We start from the raw sequence: 22,322 nt of genomic DNA, 5'->3' as shown, positions 1-22,322 counted from the left end.
TCCCAGCAGCCAGCTACATCCCATCAGACATCCAAAAATCTATCTCCTGTTGATTTATATCTCAGAATGTGTCAAAACGTTTCTGAGATGAAAGCAAAATGAACTTTAGATGCAAGACGTACCTATTTCCCCTCCAGGGAACCCACAGTGAAATGGGTTAAAACTGGCTCTGAGGAACAGCGTAAGCAGCAGCAGAGGAGAAGAACAACGACAGGATCTCTCCCTCTCTCACTCTTGCTGGAGGCAAGTTATTTAGCAGAGACAGACAGCAAGCAGGAAGAGACAAGACAGCCTCCTCAGTCACTCGTGCAGAGACAAGCAGGTCATCTCTCCCTCTGGGGACAAGCCAGCAAGTGTCTCCAACAGACTGCAAACTGCCAAAGTCAGCTCCAGAGTTCTACCGAAAGCACCTAACAGCCACACCGTACAACAATCTATACCTCACAGACAAGTCAAGGACTTCTTCGTTTATCCCTTTCAACTTTTATTTGGACTCTTAACTTCCTTTTCTGATCTGTGTGAATCTGTGTTGCATCTTTTATTATTTTTCCTCGGGTTTTAGTGACTAATAAACTTACTCTTTCTTCGACTCAAGAAAACCTGGTTTGATTGGCGCCTTTTAAAAAGTAAATACATTAGGACTGGAAAAGGTATCCACGGAGGGAAGGAGTTTTAAACAAAACTTTGTTCCGACCAGCCGAGGGGGTTTCAAAAAGTGGGAGCCAGCTCATTCCTCCTCACCCAGTCGTAAAAAGACAATTAATACAAATTAATCAAGGTGTGTCCTGTAGAAATTATGGGGAATAGTTATCTGCAGTGTGGGATGGTTTTGATATGAATAATTATTTACTTAAAAGTGACATGACTAATAGGGAACAAAAACAGAACTACCTGGAAAAACTCAGCAGGTCTGGCAGCACGTTCTGTCGAAGGGTCATGAGGACTCGAAACGTCAACTCTTTTCTTCTCTGCTGATGCTGCCAGACCAGCTGAGTTTTTCACATTCTGTGATAGGTTGGCTCATGTACTCACTAAAAGACCTGGAACCTCCTGTAGCCTTGCTGCCCTGCCACTCTATTTACAGAGTGCCAGCCAGGACAGAGATAGCAGCCCTTGGTGAAAAGTAAAATCAGGCTGCACCCTAGCCTTGATGTTTATAGTTATGACTATGTACAAGATAACTTTGATAACCTTAATATTAGAGAGGGACCGAATGATTAATATTATTTCCAAATACAAGATGGAATTAAACCAAATGCTCCAGCAGAGCCAAGAATTCTAATCACTAAAGTCTCCAAGCTTTTACAAAAACAAAAATGCCCGGAAAAGCTCAGCAGGTCTGGCAGTGTCTGCGGAAAGATGCTGTCAGACCTGCTGAGTTTTTCCAGGTATTTTTGTTTTTGTTTTGGATTGCCAGCATCCGCAGTTTTTTGCTTTTATCTCCAAGCTTTTACTTCAGGGGGTTTAACTACTTTGAGTCCAAACAAAAACCAAGACACCTGAGATCCTGAGTAAAAGTGTTTTTTGTGAACCCGACAACTGAGCCATAGTTCATACACCAGAGTCCTGCATATTGGCAATTTAACACTTCTATTTAATTGGACTGTTTAGGATTAAGGAACTTTTAACAGCCTCCAGAACACTGCAGCTATTGAATTGCATAAATTCTGTGGAATTCTTCACAGGTGCAAGATTTCTATAGATTTAGTTGAAATCTGAGTTTTGAGGGGTTTTTTTTATCAATAAACTGTTTCTGATTTTTTTTCAATTCACCTAGTTCAGTTTTTACATTGCTCTGCCCTGCTTAAAAAAATTACCAGTTGTTTTATATTAGCATAATGCCACTTTATGCTTTTGCCTTCAATAAACTATAGTGCCAATGGAGAATGATTTAACATAAATTGAACTGCTTGTATTCCTACTTGGTGAAATCACACCATTGCCTGGGTGAACAAGTTAGGTCATTGATAAAAGATAGTGAGACCTTGACATTATATAAAGACTTGCCACCCTGAAATGTCTTAAAGTGCTTCATACAATAATTTACTTTTGAACTCCAGCTTTGTCGGCGTAAGCATGGCAACCATTCTGCATTATCTATAATAATTATCAACTTGTGAGATTGGTTGAGGGAGGAAAGCTCAGTTCCTGAAGTGGAAGCCGATTCTGGTGTGAAACTTGCACAATAAATAGCATCTACCACCGAGTCAAACCTATAATATATTGTATATCAGGTTCACCTTGATTTTAATGTTATCTGTGGGCCATTTTTTAACTAGCTCAGACCTGCCTTCATCACTGAATAGCGTCAATGTTAGTTTGAATTGCTGAAATAAAAATTCCACTGATATGAAGCTGGCACTAAGTGCAGGAATGAAACTGTCATCCTTATAATTGTTTCTGCATTAGGGAGATTTAAGTTGGAAACATTCCTTGGGTTTTTAAAAATGTTTCCAAGACATCAGCATTCTGCAGAAACCAGGTGAGGGGAAATTTGAACAGTACATGTTTCGTAACGTAAATGTTAAAAAAAACAAAGGGAAATCCCAGGCTAAGCTTCAAAGATCAAGATGACTTTTGAACAATTATGAAAAGGGAAGAGTTCCATCGAAAACTTTAAGCCAGAAATGATGCAACATTTGATGACACAGCGATCTGAAATTCACTGCCTGAAAATACGATGGAAACAGCCCCAAAAGTAACTTTCAATAGGAAGTTGGATAAAAACATGAAATTTGTGCAGTGGTGCAGACATAGGGTGGAACCTTCCCAGTTCTGTGGAGACAGGCTTGAAGGTGGGACTGGGAGGAAATTCATAAAACTTGGCATCATGTCAGTAATCTGACATGTTCCCACTTCCAGCTACTCTTGCTGGAGATGGCTCATCACCAGCAAAGTCTACCTGCTCAGCATTGGCGAGTAGCCAATTTGTATATTGTAATAAAAACAAAAAACTGCGGATGCTGGAAATCCAAAACAAAAACAGAATTACTTGGAAAAACTCAGCAGGTCTGGCAGCATCAGCGGAGAAGAAAAGAGTTGATGTTTCTAGTCCTCATGACCCTTCAACAGAACTGGTTATAAATCTCTGAATGGGTCCCGGCTGGAGTGTTATGTCCAGTTCTGAACAACATACCATAGAAAAGTTGTCAAGGAATGAGAAATGCAGAGAAGAGTTATCAGACTGATACCAGGGATGATAGAGTTCAGCTCTAGAGAGAAACTAGAGAAGCTGGGATTGTTCTCATTAGAGCAGAGAAAATTAAGGGGAGATTTAGTAGAAAATTATGAGGAGTTATGATAGAGTAAATAAGAGGAAATGGTTTGCACTGTATTATAATCAGAGATCACAGATTTATGATAATTGCCAAAAGAACCATAGTGGAGGGGAGGAGGAATTTCTTTTTGCAATATCTGGAATGCATTGCCTGAAATGGGGATGGAAGCAAATTCATTAGAAACTTTGAAACATTAAATGGATATATACTTGGAAAGAGAAAAAAAACTACACGGCTATGGGATAAGATTGGACGAGTGAGATGAGTTGGATAGCTCTTTGAAAGAGATGGCACAGACACAATTAATGATCACTTCTGTGCTGTAAGATTCTGTGATGTTGAGTATCTTGTCAACACTTGGGTAAGGCACAAGAGGACTGCTGGAACATTTGGCGCACCATATTTAGAAGAGAAAGAGGGGTGAAGCAGAGAAAAAAATAGATCACTGTGGAGGTGGAGAATGGAATTAGTTCTGTCAGGTCCAAATGCACTTTCTAAGACCATTCACACATTAGCATTGATGAATATTAAAAAACTGATGATCTGCACTGACATCCCCCACATTCTCTCCATCTCTACCCTTCCTTTTCTGCTGATGGGGGAAGTGTGCTAACAATGTCGAAATATATATTCATGTAAAAAAATCTAATCAGCACAACAAAGCAATGATAGGTGCATATATGGTTTGTTTATTTGTCATCAGACTGCCTTTAGTACAAACCAATAAAAGAGATAATTGCTCATTTTTACAGGACCATTTAGCTCTACTTTAGAGTTGTTTGAATTCCTTTGTGTTGTTTTGGTTCATAGACTCTCTGGGCAGAATCATACCAGATTTCCACTAAGTGTGGTAGCGGGAGGGTAAAATGACATGTTACCCGTTGGCCGCAATGGCAGCTCCTCACGCCGTGTCATCCCAAACTCACCGCATTAATCAGGCATTCCCAGGAAACACACCATTTCATGGCGGGAGGGATCTTGTTCTCCTGCCATGCCATCACCTCGCCACTTCATCACGCCAGGCACCATATTTAAAGTGCAGCGGTGCACACACATCTCAGCACTTCCAGCCCCTGACTGTTGTAAAGATGACATGGCCCTGAAAGGCAAAAAAACTGCAGCCCACAGGTTCAATGACGCGTCCCTCGAGCACCCTTTGGACGCAGTGGAGGCTCGCTGTGATGTCTTCTATTACCTCTGGCTGCAGGATGGGCAGCAACATCACCAATCTAGCTTGGGAAACTGTGGCAGCAATGGGCAGTGCCAATGCCCTTCAAATGAGGACAGCCACCCAGTGCTGCAAGAGGATGAATGGTCTCCCCTATTCCACCATGGTAAGTCACTCTTCTCATCACTCATCAATTAACACACAAACAAACCCATCACACACCCACAGGGCCCTCACTCACTGCCAGTTCAAGGGACATCACCATTCACTCTCTCACACACCTTCATTGTCCTCATCCCATCCATGGGACCACTCACCACCCACACATGTCAGACATACTTATCATCTGGCCTGGCAGCTGTCCTGCTCACACTCTCTCCATCTCTATTCATGCAGGACAAGCTGGCACACAACAACAGGGAGAGGTTGCTTACTGGTGGAGGAATGCCTGAAATCAAGGTCCTCACGGACTTTGGAAACAGAGCCATCCAGCTGGCTGGCGATGACTGGGACCGTTCCTGTGACGTCGGCGCTGCTCTACCAAGAGAGGATCCAGCAATGCAATCTATCAAACAACCATGCTGCGACTGATGTGTCCTGTTTACAAGCCGCTGCCATGCACTAATTATCTCTCCTTGCTTTCGCAGGCACATCTGCCAAACAGCCGACAGAGTCCATGACCCAGGGCCTCCAATCAAGCCCCGAGGAAACCTCTGAAGAGAAATCTGAAGGCATCCTCCTTGGAGTTCCAGCACACCACTCACCCACACCCTCCACCAGCACAGAGACACACAACTTGGTGGGACTTAGCTTTAGAATAGCCTCGGGATCACAATCTGGTGAACATATCGCACTTTCTGATCCACAGCAGATGGGGGCAGGGACTTCCCAGGTGTCCGGCATTTGGAGGGCTGCTGGAGGCCAGACATTTGCTGAATCCAAGTCAGAGGACAAGCCTCTGGACTTGGTCATGTCACAGTTGCCAAAGCTACAAAGCAAGCTCGGGAACATGAGGAAGGGATGCCTGCTGCATTCCTTAGATTGCAAGGCACAATGGAGGAGTCGTCTGTCTTCAGGCTGAGGTGATAGTGCCAGCATGCCAATACCCTGAGGTCAAAACTGGTAGAATGGCAGCTGCAATGGAGACCTTGGTCCAGGATGTCACTCCTGCACTGCTGTGTGGACTGAACACCACTGCTAATGCCACAGTTGGCCTCCAACAGTGTGTATTTGAGAGGGGTGTGGGGCAGCTTGATTTCACTCCAGCTTTCCCTTCTCCTCAAGGAGTCACCCAGGGGTCCTGGGGCACCCATAGGGGGGAGGGTCAGCAGGTGCACACTGAGGGGCCTTTCACCCAGGTGACTCCAGGAGTGTCCAGTCCATCCGAATCCCCTCTTCACGTGACCCCAGCAGCTCCAGCTCCACAGCTGGAGGAGGGTGCAGCTGCCACACAGCAGGACCCTGAAAGCAGGCCAGAGCCCTCCAGGTCTCGGCCCTTCAGAAGACGCCCACCAAGGTCATCATAGACAGGGCGTTGCAGTCAGCAGGCTGCCTCCATCTCCGTTGTGGATGTCGGGGGAGCACCAAGATGTAGCGGCAGGGTTAGGAAGGTTAAGAAGATGTAACTCTTTCGAGTACAAACACATTTACATCTGTTTCAGATGAAGTTACATTGTTTCATATTTTGCCATTGTGAGATTTGAACTCTTGATCTTGGGGGTTACAAACCCAGTACCATAACCACTTGGCTATTTAGGTAGTTGCACAGCCTGGGCACGGGTGTTAATCACTTGTACATGATGTTCACTATTGTCATAAACTCCCAAGAATGTCTCCCTGCCTATGGCTCCATGTTCTGATGAGCAGTGTTGGTGTCACTCAGATGTGAAACCTTTCTGCACAAGATAAAGGCAGGTGTCTCAGTTCAGGGCCTCTTCCCTGTGCTCTGTGCAGCCTTCAGACCAAAGTGATGGTCCAACCTCACACTCCCTGGAAACGTTACTGATGCCTGCACCTCGGTGGTTCTTGTCATTGCTACCAGAATGTGGTGACAGGCCTCACAGAGTTTTGTCATTCTCTCTGTGTGCCCGACGGAATGATGCAGTTAAAAAAGACTCTTAGAAAAGAATTGCCAGGGAAAGAGTCATAAGCCGCGTGGGAGGAGTCGACGGTTGGACTTGTGAGCCCATTCAAGGGGCACACCAATGTTTTGTAAATGAGAACATTGAGATAAGGCTCAGCTGAAAAAAAGTAATGAAGACTTCTGAAAAGTTAATGAATGGGGAGCCCATTGACGTGATAACACACTAGGGTTCACATTGGAGTTGGTCTGATTGAGCCTTTTGCTGTCAGAGGAATGTGGGAAGGGAAGAGGGATCATACCATGAAGGAAGTACAGCGGCAGGACATATACCATATGCAAGAAGCTCCATGAAACCACACGTTGCATTGTGGAGTGGACATGGCTTCCAGGGCACAAGGCTTCCAAACATTCAGAATATGCAAAGCAGTGGTGTACGCAAATCCAAATGAGGCACCCTGACAGAGCCTTGGATGAGTCTGAAATCACATGGCTGTGCCAAACCCTCTCCAGTTCCATTTGTGATTGTGCTGCCAAGTTGCTGGGGGAATTATTAGGCACCTATAATCCTTGAGTTAGCGCCTCAGCTACAAGGGTGGAATTGAGAAGGGCACGTAGCTAATGAGTGCCGCCCAAGGACTTCACACAGATTTCAGTCTTGAGTGCGAGCTTGATCATTGCAGGGTAAGCTGCACTCATATGTTTGATCTATCTGTCCACAGGAAGAAGAAGGACTACAGATTGGAGGCTGCAGTCAATGCTACCTTCTTGATGGCTGCGTTGTGAATAAGGAAGAGAGGAAGGGCCCATCACCATTTGGCAGGGCTTAGTGAAGAGCCTCAGCCTGAGGTGCATGGCCCAGGGGACTCCAGGAAGACCCATAGGCTGAGGGGGTGAGACCCATCTCATGGAGGTGACTGGCGTGACCCAGGGTGTACCAAAGACTACTCTCATATTTGAAGATGAGTAAGAGAGTGCCATAGACACCTTCATTCACCAAGGAATGTGATGGCTCACATCTGCCACATTCTAAGTGCATGGGATTGGGGGTAGTGTATTGAGATGGATAGAAAACTGGTTGGCTGACAGGAAACAAAGAATAGGAATAAATGGGTCTTTTTCCGAATGGCAGGCAGTAACCAATGGGGTTCCGCAGGGATTGGTGCTGGGACCCCAGTTATTCACAATATATATTAATGATTTAGATGAGGGAACTAAATGTAATATCTCCAAATTTGCAGATGACACAAAGCTGAGTGGGAGGGAGAGCTGTGAGGAGGATGCAGAGATGCTTCAGTGTGATTTGGACAAGCTGAGTGAGTGGGCAAATGCATAGCAGATGCAGTATAATATGGATAAATGTGAGGTTATCCACTTTGGTAGCAAAAACAGGAAGGCAGATTATTATCTAAATGGCTATAAATTGAGAGAGGGGGATGTGCAAAGAGACCTGGGCGTCCTTGTACACCGGTCACTGAAGGTAAGCATTCAGGTGGTAAAGAAGGCACATGGTATGTTGGCCTTCATTCCCAGAGGATTCGAGTACAGGAGCAGGGATGTCTTGCTGCAATTATACAGGGCCTTGGTGAGACCACACTTGGAAATATTGTGCAGTTTTGATCTCCTTATCTGAGGAAGGATGTTCTTGCTATAGAGGGAGTGTAGTGAAGGTTTACCAGACTGATTCCTGGGATGGCGAGACTGACATATGAGGAGAGTTTGAGTCAGTTAGGATTATATTCGCTGGAGTTCAGAAGAATGAAGAGGATCTCATAGAAACTTATAACATTCTAACAGGACTAGACAGGGTAGATACAGGAAGGATGTTCCCAATGGTGGGGGAGTCCAGAACCAGGGGTCACAGTCTGAGGATATGGGGTAGACCATTTAAGACTGAGATGATGAGAAATTTCTTCATCCAGAGAGTGGTTAGCCTGTGGAATTCACTGCTACAGAAAGTAGTTGAGGCCAAAACATTGTATGTTTTCAAGGAGTTAGATATAGCTCTTGGGGCGAAAGGGATCAAAGGATATGGGAGAAAGCGGGAGCAGGCTATAGAGTTGGACGATCAGCCATGATCATAATGAATGATGGAGCAGGCTCGAAGGGCCGAATGGCCTACTCCTGCTTCTAGTTTCTATGTTTCTATGTTTCTTAGAGAGGATCTGATGCCACATGGACTAGGAGGCCATCTCTTGCCAAGGGCTGTGAAGGTGACCGCCACACTCAATTTTTTTTTGCAAGTGACTCATTCCAGGGATCTACTGGGAACCTCTGCAGCATCTCTCAGTCCCCTGTGCTTAAACGTATAAGGAATTTATGGATGACCTTTATAGTAAGGCACATCATTACATCCAGTTCACAACGGATGAAGCCAGCTAGACTGCTAGATTTCTGGGATTTGTGGCGATCTCCAGCTCCCACGAGCCCTGTAGGCCGCCATTGCTTGCACGCATGTCGCTTTAAGAGCTCGGTGGCAGCAGCCACTGATCTTCATCAACAGGAAGAGGTCCCACTCCGTTAACATGCAGCTGGTCTGCAATCATCAGAAGATCATGCATGTTTGTACCAGGTTCCCTGAGAATCCTCACAACTCCTATATCCTGAGTCACTCCCAGGTGTCACGGATTTTCGATGGTGTGCAGCGCCTACTGGGTTGGCCATTGGGTGATAAGGGGTACCTGCAGAAGACTTGATTTATGACACCTGTGCGTCATCCTCAAAGTGCCTCAGAGGAGAGATACAATGCGACGTACTCAGTGCCATCATAGAGCAAACCATTGGCATCCTGGAGATGCAGTTCTGATGTTTGGAACGTTCAGTTGAGGCTCTGTAGTACTCTCCACAGCGGGAGAGGGACCTCATCATCGTGGTCTGCTGTGCACTGCATAACCTGGTGCTTCAAAGGGGAGATCACTTGCCTTAGGAAGACATGGAGGAGGCAGAGATTTCCTCGGACAAGGAGGACTTGGAAGGGACAGAATCTGAAGAGGACCGGGGGGGTGGAAATGTTCCACATGAGGGTGCCAGCGCAGTGGCAAGACGCGGAAGATGTGCCTGTGACACGCTGATTGCCACTGGATTCCAGCAGGAGTAAGGTCTACACAAGGTGACAAAGGGTGTATTTCTCTGGTCCCTTAGAGGCATGGAAGTGATTAAGAAGTCCTTTCCAATCATTGACATCTCCAGCGAGCTCATCTTTCAGCCTGGGACTAGTAACCCTCATGGATAATGAAGGGACCAGCGTTGGAAAGGTCAGCACCCCATGCTGCATGTGATGCCTGTGCAGTGTGAAGGGCAGCTCACCAGCGCGCAACCTGTGTCAACTGCACATTGTGCAGCAGGCGACACTTTCAGCAGCCAGTGAGAATTGGAATTGGTTGCAGTGAAGATAATGCATCCAGGACACATGCTTTCACGCTCACAAGGAACACAGCTCAGTGTTGATGCCCCAACATTAGACGTCACCCTCTATGGCACAGGAGCACAAGTGGTTCAATCGTGTGCTGCAAGACTTAAAAGAGCATTTCTGTATCTACATGCACTTTCTGGCTATAGCTTGATACATCTCCCTTAGATGACACAAGGGGCAAGTGAATAACATGAATTTGCTAAACATGACGTGAATCTAAGGGACATGAAGGCAGACCATTGAGGAGTGGGAGCTTACACTCGCCCTTGAAATAAGACGGCACATAGTATTGGATGCAAGAGGCATTCACATCCTAAGACGTTGGGTCATAAAATCAAATTGTATTTATGAAGGTGCATTATATATATGCAGCAAATGAGCATCCATGCCACCTGTGTCCAGTCATAATTTCTTAACTTTACACTCCCTAAGGCTATGTCTGGGTGCAGCTCCGACATTCACAGCAGAGGTGGAGGCAGCCTGCTAACTGTTGTGCCCTATTGGTTGAGATGCCTGTGGTGGACGCCCTCTGGAGGCCCGAGGCCTGGAGGGCCCCAGCCTGCTTTGGGTCTCCTGCTGTGGGGCAGGTGCACCCACCTTGGCCTGAGCAGCTGGAGCTGATGGGGTCTCAGGCAGAGGGAATTGGGAACAGCTGGACACTCTTGGAGTGTCCTGGGTGGGTGGCCCCTGGGTGCCCAGCAGATGCTCCTCCACCCTTTGGGTGCCTGAGGGCCCCTGCTTGACTCCCTGAGGAAGAGGGGCACCTGGAGGGAAGTCAGGGTGCCCTGCCCCCTTCTTGCCTAGCCACTGATGGATCCCACCAATGCCTATGCAGGAGATTTAGAAGAAGAGAAGGGAAGATAGTGACTAAAGTAATCTTGCTCTCAAACACCAGCTACAATAGCAACATGAAACTACATTTGTATATTGGAACTTCTTCTGAAGTTCACATACACACAATGTATAGAAACTGTATAAAAGTTAAATATATATACTTTGCTTAGGAAAGATGTAAAGGTGGATTTGCTTGATTATGTGAAGTCAGATGCTGACAGTGCGGGCCATCCATGTTTGTTATATCATCTTTAACCCCATTGTGCTCCTCACAGACATGTTATAGCAATGAGAGTTTAGGGAGCTAACATTACCAACTCGTGGAAGCCCCATTGTTTGTGGAATAAATGATTGATTCAATGATGTCAGTTAGGTTCTCCTTTTTATTAAGCATTTGTTCTCAGTCTGAATAATTTCCTGTTTTGGTTAAATCCTCACAAACTGAAACCGAAATGAGTAACATTCTTTTGAAACTAAAGGTTACCAGGGTAGCCCATGCACTTTGTCTCATCTGTTACTACAGGAAGTTACAAGGTACAGAAGGGAACCAGTTCCTTTTTGAAATAAGTCCAGGTTTCAAGTGTTCTCTCATTGCGTCAGTGTTGATTTCATAAGAATAAGAATACAAGTGAACTTGTCTACAACTTTAAAAGGAATTTTGCTAAACCATTTAATATAAACTCTTAAATCAGAATCATAAAATGTAATTTTTTTTATTTGTTGTGACTCCGTCACCAGTTTATAGTGACTTGTGAATCACACTTGCACACTTGTTGCGGAATGACCGAGTTGGTACTTTAGATAGAATAGTTCTGCAGACACTTCTTAGGTGGAACACATTCTGTTTATTTACAAGGTACTCAGCAACTACACATGTGTGTTTCTACACTAAACTTCTGCTCACTTGTAACCCTTATAGAGTTAAAACAATCAAACTAAGTTAACAAAATTGGGATAAATCAGGCACAGCCCCTAATTTAGGTCAGCTGTAAAACCAAGAACAAAGTTTAAAGGAAACTTACGAACTTTAAATTAAAATGTGATTAAAGGGGTCAGCAAAACACCCCAGTCCCCGCGGTGCCCACTGAGCATGGAAGGCCTCGAGAGTGCCAGCAGACACAGCGTGCTCCCTCTCCAAGGACATCCGGCCGCGAATGTAGCTGCGGAAGAGGGACAAACAATCGGGCGGGACCCCCCCGTCGATCACCCGGTGCCTGGACCTGTTAATGGCCAACTTGGCCAGGCCCAGGAGCAGGTTCACGAGGAGGTCCTCCTCCTTCCTGACCCCCTTCCGCACCGGGTGCCCATAGATCAGGAGCGTGGGGCTGAAGTGTAAACAAAACATTAATAAAAGGTTTTTCAAATAATCTGCTCACTTGTAACTCTTTCGAGTACAAACCCGTTTCCATCCGTTTTTTCCGATGAAGTTACATTGTTTCATAGTTTGCCATTGTGAGATTTGAACTCTTGATAATCTTTTAAATGAAAACCAAATCAACAAAATTGGGATAAATCAGGCACAGCCCCTAATTCAGGTTTTTAAATTGAATGCTTGATCTTGGGGTTACAAACCCAGTACCATAACCACTTGGCTATTTAGACCAAGCTCTGACTTGTTTTTTGTAATTCTTTCGAGTATAAACCCATTTCCATCTGTTTCAGATGAAGTTACATAGGTTGTCATTGTGAGATTTGAACTCTTGATCTTAGGGTTACAAACCCAGTACCATAACCACTTGGCTATTTAAGCCAAGCTCTGCTCACTTGTAGACTGACTACTTCCAACTGACTACTAACTACTGAGTTAGCCCGCGCTACTCCTCTATTGGTTACACAAGGCCATGTGATCTTCCTTTATAACATCCTTCTTAAAGTTATACTACACACTAGATAAAACTATAGGTACCACATTATTCTTTCATGGGATGTGGGTGTGGCTGGCTGGCCAGCATTTTTATTGTCCATCCCTAACTGCCCTTGAGAAAATGGTGGTGAGCCACCTTCTTGAACTGCTGCAGTCCATGTGGTGTAGGGAGGGAGTTGACCTAGTGATAGCGAAGGAATGGCGATCTAGTTCCAAGGATTGTGTGTGGCTTGGAGGGGAACTTGCAGGAACTTTGTAATTTTCTATACACTAATGTCGTTTGGCTAACTATTCGTTTTTAACTTATCGCTATACCACTTCTGGTGAGCAGCAACAACTTGTATATTTTAAACTGCAGTTGATGAAGCCATCAAGGTGACTATGTGAGTACACTGGGGTTATTGGGCAATATTCAAAGACAAAAAGGTGCTTTACTCTGATGAACATGCTTTGGCAATCGGATCTGTAGCTTCTCCTGGACCAAGAGTGAGGCAACAGTGACCCTAGTTGCTGATAAACTAGCATTCTTCATGGACTTGAGGATATGTTATTAACTCTTTTTGGTGACATTCAAATCAAAAACTAAGACACAGGATTTTCAGACCAAAAAATTTCCTTTAATCAGTAAAGATGTAATCTCTGAGTATAAGCAGTGATAATGGATATGACCAAACTTTTTGATTAAACTCAGTATTTTTTCACTCTTCATCCCTTTAGCAATTGTCTGGAAATGTTCCATCTGCCTCTGCAAGAGTGGAATACACCAAGAAGAGTATAGAAAAGATCAACTTGTGCAGATATGTAGGTAAATAATGATTAGTTAGCATTATTTTACCCGTTTGGGACCAATTGTCCTCAGTAAAGTTGATAATTTTAAAATAATACTGGAACAAGCAAGTGGTCGAGGTGGTTGTAAAACCTGGCCTGAACCTTTAAGAGGGCTCTGCTCCATTCATTAGGTTTAAAAAGCTGGCATTCTACAAAGCCCATAGCTACCTAGTTTTAGCGAAGTGTACCCCTGTTGTCAATCAGCTGCTAAAAGTGCTATAGAATTGCAAGTTGTTGCTGTTCTTGTGGCTGTGCCATACTATCATGTTTAAAAGCACCAAAAGGATTGGGTGGAATCTTATTAAGGCGTTGGGGGCCTTGTCTGCTGCCTGAAGGGCCAGCGAGAGACCAGCACTGCCTCTTTCCTGGAAGGCCCACCGACCCAGAAGCCAATCAGTTACTGGCGAGACCATCGATGGGCCTTCCCCTGGATTCAAGACCACAGGGGCAGAAGTCTCGCCAGCCGAAAGCTGCCAGCCAATCCGAGGCCAGCAGCTCTTGTGCTCAGCAGTGCCAAAGGGAAAGCGGTGGCTGCTACAGGAAAGACACCTACCGGAGTCCCAGGATCACGGAGCGACCCAGGCTACAGGTAAATAATGTGTGAGGGAGGGGGAGGTTTGCGGGGTGGGGGTTGTCGGAAGGGTGGTCTACGGGGGTCGGCAGCAAGGGCAAGGGGTTGGGTTTCAGCGGGCACCCCTTTTCCGACGTTGAGTCTCTCGATCAGGCACTGAGTGCTTTTTATCTAGGGATTCTCCGGAGGTGACAAGCTGGTTTTAGCTACCATGCATGCCACATGACAACAGGCCTGCCAGCCACTGGCTAATACCTGTGGTAGCAGGATGTGATCATTAACTAGCCACTTAAGGGCCTCAAGGTCAACCATGGGCCTTCCTGCCCAGAACTTGATTCTGGGAGGCAGGAAGGTATGCCACCCTGCCCTTCTTGCCTCCAAGCTCACCACCAGCAAGAGCACAAGATTCCGCCCAATGTATCAACGAAATTTTTTAAACTGAAAATATCTAATTTGATGACGCTGGTTAAGTTCCAGCAGGAATATTTCTTGCCTGTTCTGCTTCCTAAGACCCCCAAAACCCCACATTTAAAATGAACAGAAGCTCTTACTCAACTGATTATGAGACTTACCTGCTTGTTCCACATTTCCCTTACCTGTGTGAAACATGCCAAAAATCTCTAACTTAAGCACCTAACTGACCCGAAAGGAGACCACTGCCCCTCAATTCACACAAAATTGGACAAGAGCGTTGCTGGAGACTTCAATTCTGTAGAGGAAACCCAGTTTCTGTCAGGGATGGGGAGAATTTGGCCAGGATCACATTGTTTAAGTGATCAACAAGGTGACCTAGAGATTGTTCTCACTGGTGTCCTGTGTTAGCTTTCTCAGAGTTGACAGACCATGGGGTACCTACATTTGTAGAGGAATCATAGAGTCTTACTGCAGTGAACCAGGCCATTCAGCCCGTTGTACCTGATAAGAACTTTGAAAGAGTAATAAGTCCCACTCCCCTTCTCCTTCTCCAGGGCGCTGCAAAAATTATAGGGTTCAAGTGAAGTTAATTTTCAATCCAATTGTTCTTGTCCTTATAGATTCCCTTATTTAGAGACAGGTATTCTATCTATCTGGGTGCTAACTTGTGAATTGTTTCCCTAACATATAACATTTTTAATCACATGACTCATTTATAAAACATTTTGAAGGATGAAAATAACTGAAGATAACTTTGAACTAACATTTAAGCTAAATGGCAAAACAGCCAGTGGGGAAAGTAGATTTTTTTTTAACGTAGCAAGCCATGACTGAGAATGCACTGCATGAAAAGATGGTGGGAGCAGATTCAATAGTAACTTTCAAAATAGGATTGGATATGTATTTGTAAAGGAGAAATTTGCAGGACTATGAGGAAAGAGCAGTACAGCAAGACTAATTGGATAGCTATTTCAGAGAGCTGGCACAGTCACAATGGGCTGAAAAGCCTCCATCTCTGCTGTATGATCATACGACTCTATGATTTTACAAATAACATCCTGTGTCTTGAGGAACTGATTGAAATCCAGTCCATTTTTAGCCAAAGCTAAATACCCTTTCATTCTTTTTGGTGCACAGGTACCCTAACATCAGAATTAATAAACCCACAGAGAAGCTGAAAGGTTTCCACAATGAAAGATTTCATGCGAAATACAAGCAACAATGAAAGATGCAAAGGAAAAGCGTATAAGTTCAGTGGAAATCTGATTTTTACCTCAGAGATGGATAGAAACACTTAAAAAAATGAACTGAAACTTAGCCTTCCTCAAAGATGTTAACTCAACTGTAAATATACACAATAAGAGAATTTCCCGTCTCTGCTGCGATAACAGCTGACGTTAGTCACTTTAATGGAACTTGAAGCAGTCTATCGTTACCTTTGCGAAATCAAAACTCAGTTTTGATCATAGTGCCCAACTCGGAATCCCCTCATAGCTCAACAAGTTTATCCAGTGGGTAGCTGAACCCCAGGGAAAGCCCCTTATTTGATCAGTAGCATGTGCTGAGTTAGCTGCTCTCAGATTGGGCAGCAAGCACAGTGTGGTTGGCCTCATGATGCTTCAGTGAAGGAAGGGGAAATTGGCCAGATTTCCCATTTGACTAATGAGAATCCCTCTGAAAGCGTGCCTGTGTGGACAAGATTGGCCATGGTTCTCACCTTCCAGTTGATTACCTATTATCAGTTACAGTCAGAGTTACACATGAATAATGTCCTTGTGAGGTACTAGATGGAGCCAGGCCTGAGCAATGCTTCCAGTAAGAAATGAGGAGAGATCTCTTCATAGGGCTGTGTAATTCTGCTCAGGAGCAAGCTGGTGGTGAGTTATTTTTCAGCTTGAATAATCTGAAATAGTGTCCAAGTTGTAGGTAATATACATATTTTTTTCTCTTAGCAGTATTCACTGCTCTTTAAGGTATTGACATAAAATTATAAACATTGACATCGTCCTGCATGACTGTTCAAGAGATGCCTGACACTCCATGTAACTTCACCCAAGGGTAGTTCTTCCTCTATCTTTGTGATTTAGGCAAGGTGTTTAAATGCAGTGACATCACAGTTTCTACCCTTCTTTAACATCTGCACATGTGAACCTCCAGCTATTTTACACAGTAGCCATGGAATGTGGTAGGATAGTGGTTATGTTACTGGACTGATAATCCAGAGGCATGGTTTAAAGACATGAGTTCCAATCCTACTTCAGCAGCTGGGGAATATAAGTTCCATTAATTAACTAAATCTGGAACCAAAAGCTAGAACCAGGAAATGGTGACTATGAAACTGCTGGATTCTCATCAAAAAAACAACTGGATTATTAACATAATTCATGGAAGGAAATCTGTCACCCTTCCCTGGTCTGGCCACCTTCTGTTTCTTAGCCAGTCCCTCAGGATCAAGGATGACTTGCTTCCATTCCAGTTTGATGGGCTCTGAGTGGCCAATATGTGCGATCGGCAGGGCAGATGGTGCTCAGAGGGTCAGGTAGATGGGTTATTTGAAAGTTTGTGTGCTCTCTCTGATGCCTCAACTTCCTCTTTTCCTGTTCTCGATGAAGCCTCTTTTGTTCTCAAATGAACTTTCTCCATTTTGGTCACATAATGATGGGGAAACATCATTCAATATATTTCTCATCATTAACTGGGGATCAGGAATGATGCTGTTTTCCTGGCATCCAGAATTGTTAAGAGGTTGGGGGATGGGTGTTATAAAATGAAAAGGCTGGTGAGCAACAATAGGCAGAGTGAGAGTTAAAAATCAATTTTAGAAAAAAGTTCTATGGCTGTCACTGATGGTGCAATGCTGTGGTGTCACAATGACAACCTGGGTCCTGATCTGGCACATCTGCAGTGGAAATCCCACTTGAAGGAAACATGGAACTTTACCTCACAATCCAAACTTTCTAAACCAAAATTAGGTCAGCTCTTATTTCATTTGACCTGAGATTACAAGGATCATGAATGGAGCGTTGTAACAGTAAATCCATGCATGTCTCAGTAAACACAGAGAGGGTACAGATATACTCATGAAAGCTAAACATTAAAATGCTGGGTGCTATTTTGGAATTGACTCCCAGAGCTGTTGCCTTCCTCTGTGTGTACATTTTGTTCAATTTAACCTTTATTGTCATCTCATGTTGTTGCTGCATTTCCCAACTGTGCACAATAAGATATTCTCGGTAAAATTTCACAAGATTACTGAGAACATTGTGTAACTTTCATGCTCGTCTAGTTTATCTTTTCACAAAACTCTGAAACTTCATGAATATTGATAAAGCACCATGTAATTAACATTTCAGCGAGAGGGATCAATAACAGAATTAAAGTCAAATCGCCCCATGTGAATTACATGGTATTAAAAGGATATATAGCACAGAAATAGACCACTCAGCCCAACACATCGTGCCAGCATTTATGCTCCACTTGAGGCACTTTTGAGGTAAAGAAGTTTCTTCTGAGTTCCCTATTTGATTTTTTGTTGACTATCTCATATTGATGGCAGTTTTCCACAAATGAAAACATTCTCTCCATGGCTACTTTCTCAAAACCTTGCGTAAATTTTAAATACCTCTTTTAGGGCATCCTGCATATTTCTCTCTTCAGGAGAAATAAAGAATCAGCCTATTCATCCCTTCTTGAACCCTTCTTGCATTTCTGGTATCATCCTTGTAAATCATTGTTGCACGCTTTTCAGTGCCTCTATATCCCTTTTATAATATAGTGACCAGAACGATATACGGTACTCTAAGCGTAATCAGCTTAACTTCTCTACTTTCCAATTCTATCCATCTAGAAATAAACTCTAATATTGAATTCACTTTTTTATGGCCTTATTGGCCATGTCATTACTTTAGTTTATTTGTACATTTGTACTCCCCGATCCCTTCGTTCCCCTCCCTAACAGCACTGTGGGTGTGCCTACATCACAGGGACTGCAGCGGTTCAAGAAGGCAGCTCACCACCTCCTTCTCAAAGGCAACTGGGGATGGGCAATAAATGCTGGCCTAGCCAGCGACACCCACATCCTGTAAATGAATAAAAAAACAATTTAAATTTTTAATTTCAAAACAATATGTGACCTCCTTACTTTCTTAACAGTTTGTAATATCTAGCAGTTATCTATGTTGAAATTACGTCCCCAATTATGTGCATATTCTGCAATTTATTAATGCCTGCTGGTAATTGGTTGCAGTCCTCCTCAGTATTGGCTATAAGGCTCATCAATTTGGTGTCAACTGCAAATTTAGAAATTGTGCTTTTTATTTAAAAGGCTACATCAGTAACATAATTTACAAAATGTTTTAAACTCAAGATTCTTTCATTTAAAGTTTGTTTGCTCTTCTTGGAATGATTTGATTCCTTCTGTTCTTATTATGCAGAAGTCATCAGTTCCTGATTTTGGAGAAATTCATAAATATTCAAAAATATATGATGCGTTAAAAGGCAGTGTTTTTTTTTCAGTTTTGAGAATGAACTCTGTAAATTCCCAAAACAAAGATGTTGCAGATAGGCTACAAGTTTTCATGAACAGTAAGTGGTCCAGAAACAGATAAATTGAAGGTGAACTTTCAATTTTAGTTAAGTCTAGTCTAGTAACTTGAAACTGCTGTTGGAACATATAAAGAAGAACCAATTTGCATTTTTGGAATTTCAAACACGTCCATTTCTCTGTGCAGAACCAAATTTAGGGACAGTCAAACACAGTGGTTTTACATATTTTTATTTACATGTAAAAGGTTCATGTCTGTTGTGCAGTTAAAGTGCTTGATGTGAGGACAGATCCTTTGTGTATACTGGGGCAGGCCTGAGAGAGCTCCTGAAAACAGAGACACAGTGTGTGAATGACCAGCCACTGTGGTAGGAAGCAGGGACAAGAAGTCCAGTAGGAGGAGTGGATAGTTCATGTGGAGAAATATGGCAGGGGGCGATTATTAAGGTAGAGTGGGACAAGGACAATAGGGATTTCAAAATGAGGACAATAATTTGGAAGTCAACTTACAAAGTCAGTGGAATTTGTAGAGGACATGAGTGTGGGACTCAGTACAAATGAGGTTGTGAGCTTCATCCTTATGGAAACAGAAATGTTACATATAACATAAGCATTTCACACATGGTTGATACATGTGATTCACTGATGCAAAACATCATCAATGATATTTATTTTTCAGGAGTATATGGAATCCTCTAATTTTTCTTCTTCTCTTTGCTGATCTCACTTGGCTTTGTGTTCAAGCTGGAAGTTGGGTGACCTAGCACTAGCCTTCATCTATCACTAGGAAGCACACAACAGTTGTGCAAGAATCAGATTAACCTTTCAGCCGGTTCTTTGCTCCCAAACCTCTCAAACCCCCACAACCCCTCCAAACACCACAACCCTTCAAACCCCCCCAAACCTCTCAAACCCCCACAACCCCTCCAAACACCACAACCCTTCAAACCCCCCCAAACCTCTCAAACCCCCACAACCCCTCCAAACACCACAACCCTTCAAACCCCCCCAAACCTCTCAAAACCCCACAACCCCTCCAAACACCACAACCCTTCAAACCCCCCCAAACCTCTCAAACCCCCACAACCCCTCCAAACACCACAACCCTTCAAACCCCCCCAAACCTCTCAAACCCCCACAACCCCTCCAAACACCACAACCCTTCAAACCCCTCAAATGCCCCAACCCCTCAATACAAGTTGCTGTATATTTGGAGGTGTTTTAGGCCAAGAATGTTTAGTTACAATAGTAATCAGTTCATTCACTTCCCCTACTGGCTATTGCTGAAGGGAAAGCTTCTCTATTTTTCCTTTAAACCCGCTGGTATTCTCAAGCACAGTATTGAGAATTTGAGTATAGTCCCGTCTAAGCAAAGCAATGTGCTGAAGCTTGGGTAGCAGTTAGGTGCTACAATTAACTTCAATGCAGCCAAAAAAGGAAGCAAGAACAGCATATTCAATCCTATCCAGTGACCCAGGCTGGAAAGGCATATTGAGGACTGATAGATTTAAAATACACCACAAATCGCATTAAAAACTCTTCTTGTAGGTGCAGAATGGCCATATCAAAAGTAAAGAAAACAAGCAAATGCTAACTATCTCACCAGAAAGGAAAACATACTGGAAAACTCCACAGCAAGCCTGACAGTGTCTGAATGAAGAAGTTAATGCTTTGGGTACAGCTCCTCTTTGTTCAGATGCTGACAAGCTTGTTGTTTATTTCCAGTGTTTCCATTTTAATGAAGAATTGCAACTTAACAGATATACTGGAGGATACCTCGTGCTAATGGAAACGACCTTCAACATGAGCTCCCATCGTCCTGGGGGATGGGGAGAACATACAAGCAGACGAATTAGGAGCAGGAGTAGGCTACACAGCCCCCTGAGCCTGCTCCGCCATTCAGTAAGATTATGACTGATCTGATTGTAACCTCCACTCCACATACCTGCCTACGCCTGATAACCTTTCAGCCCCCTTGTTTAGCAAGAATCTATCTAGCTCTGCCTTAAAAATAATCAAAGACCCTGCTTCCTCTGCCTTTGGAAAAAGACTCATGACACTCTGAGAGAAAAAAAATTCCCCTCATCTCTGGGTGGAATCATCCCAGATTTGCACAAAGTGCAGTAGCAGGTGGGAAAAAAGTTGCTTTACCCTCTGATTGCAATGGTGGGTTTTTGCACCGTATCATCCCCTTCCCACCTCCTTAATTACGCAGCCACATGAAGGACGCCATCTCACTGGCGGGATGCCGCTGATTTGCCCGCCATGCTGTTAGCTTGCCGCTGCCTCACGCAGGGTGCCGCATTTTAACTGCAGCCATGTGCACGCTTCTCAATGCCTGCAGCCCAGGACTGCTCCGGTGAAGACATGGCCCCAAAAGCCGAGAAGAGTGAGATTCAGTGATGCATTCCTCGGACGCCTTCTGGATGCCGCAGAGGCTCACTGCGATGTCCTCTACCCCTGCCCTAGCAGCAGGAGGCCCATCAGTCCCACTATTCAGGCTGGGGAGACAGTGGCATAGTGGTATTGTCACTGGACCTTGTATTCCAGAGACCAAGGGTAATTCTCTGGGGACCTGGGTTCAAATCCCACCACAGCAGATGGTGAAACTTGAATTAAATTTTTTTTTAAATCTGGAATTAAGAATCTGATGATGACCATGAAACCATTGCTGATGGTCGTAAAAGCCCATCTGGTAATGCCCTTTAGGTCCAGACCCACAGCAATGTGGCTGACTCTTAAATGCTCTGTGAATAAGGGCAATTAGGGATGGGCAATAAATGCTGGCCTAGCCAGAGATGCCCACATCCCATGAATGAAACCCCCCTTCCCGAGTACAGCCTTTGCCCTGTAGCCTCTTCCCTTGCCTGACCCTAGCCCTGCAGCTGTTAAAAAGCCATCCTTGCCTTATGGCTGGTCTGGTAGATAGACACCTGCCTGTGAGCTCCCCTAAAAGTGATGAGCTGCCTGCGAAGCCTGGCACTGATGACCATGAGTGTTGCCCAAGGCAAGGTAGGCAAACAAACTTTGAAGACCCGAGCAAACTTCAGCTTGTCAAGTACACATTGCTTATGTACAGTTGTGAAACATGTCAGCATGATGCCCGGTTATCCAGTGTGGGAGGATGATTCTGGCGAGCAGGGCTTATAATGAGATGTTAAAGTATTGAAATTAGGTTCCCTAATGCAGCGGTGAGAAACACAGCCCGCCATTGACGGGTGGAGCGGATGGTTGCAAACTGGTTTCACGATGGCATGAAGCCGATTTTTGGTCTTCTTGATGCCAAATGGGTGACACCTTTATTTTTAAACCATGACCCCTAGCTCTAGA

The sequence above is a fragment of the Carcharodon carcharias genome, chromosome 22 (assembly GCF_017639515.1).
Source record: "Carcharodon carcharias isolate sCarCar2 chromosome 22, sCarCar2.pri, whole genome shotgun sequence".
In the NCBI taxonomy this organism is placed as follows: domain Eukaryota; kingdom Metazoa; phylum Chordata; class Chondrichthyes; order Lamniformes; family Lamnidae; genus Carcharodon; species Carcharodon carcharias.
This window is presented reverse-complemented; position numbering follows the sequence as displayed.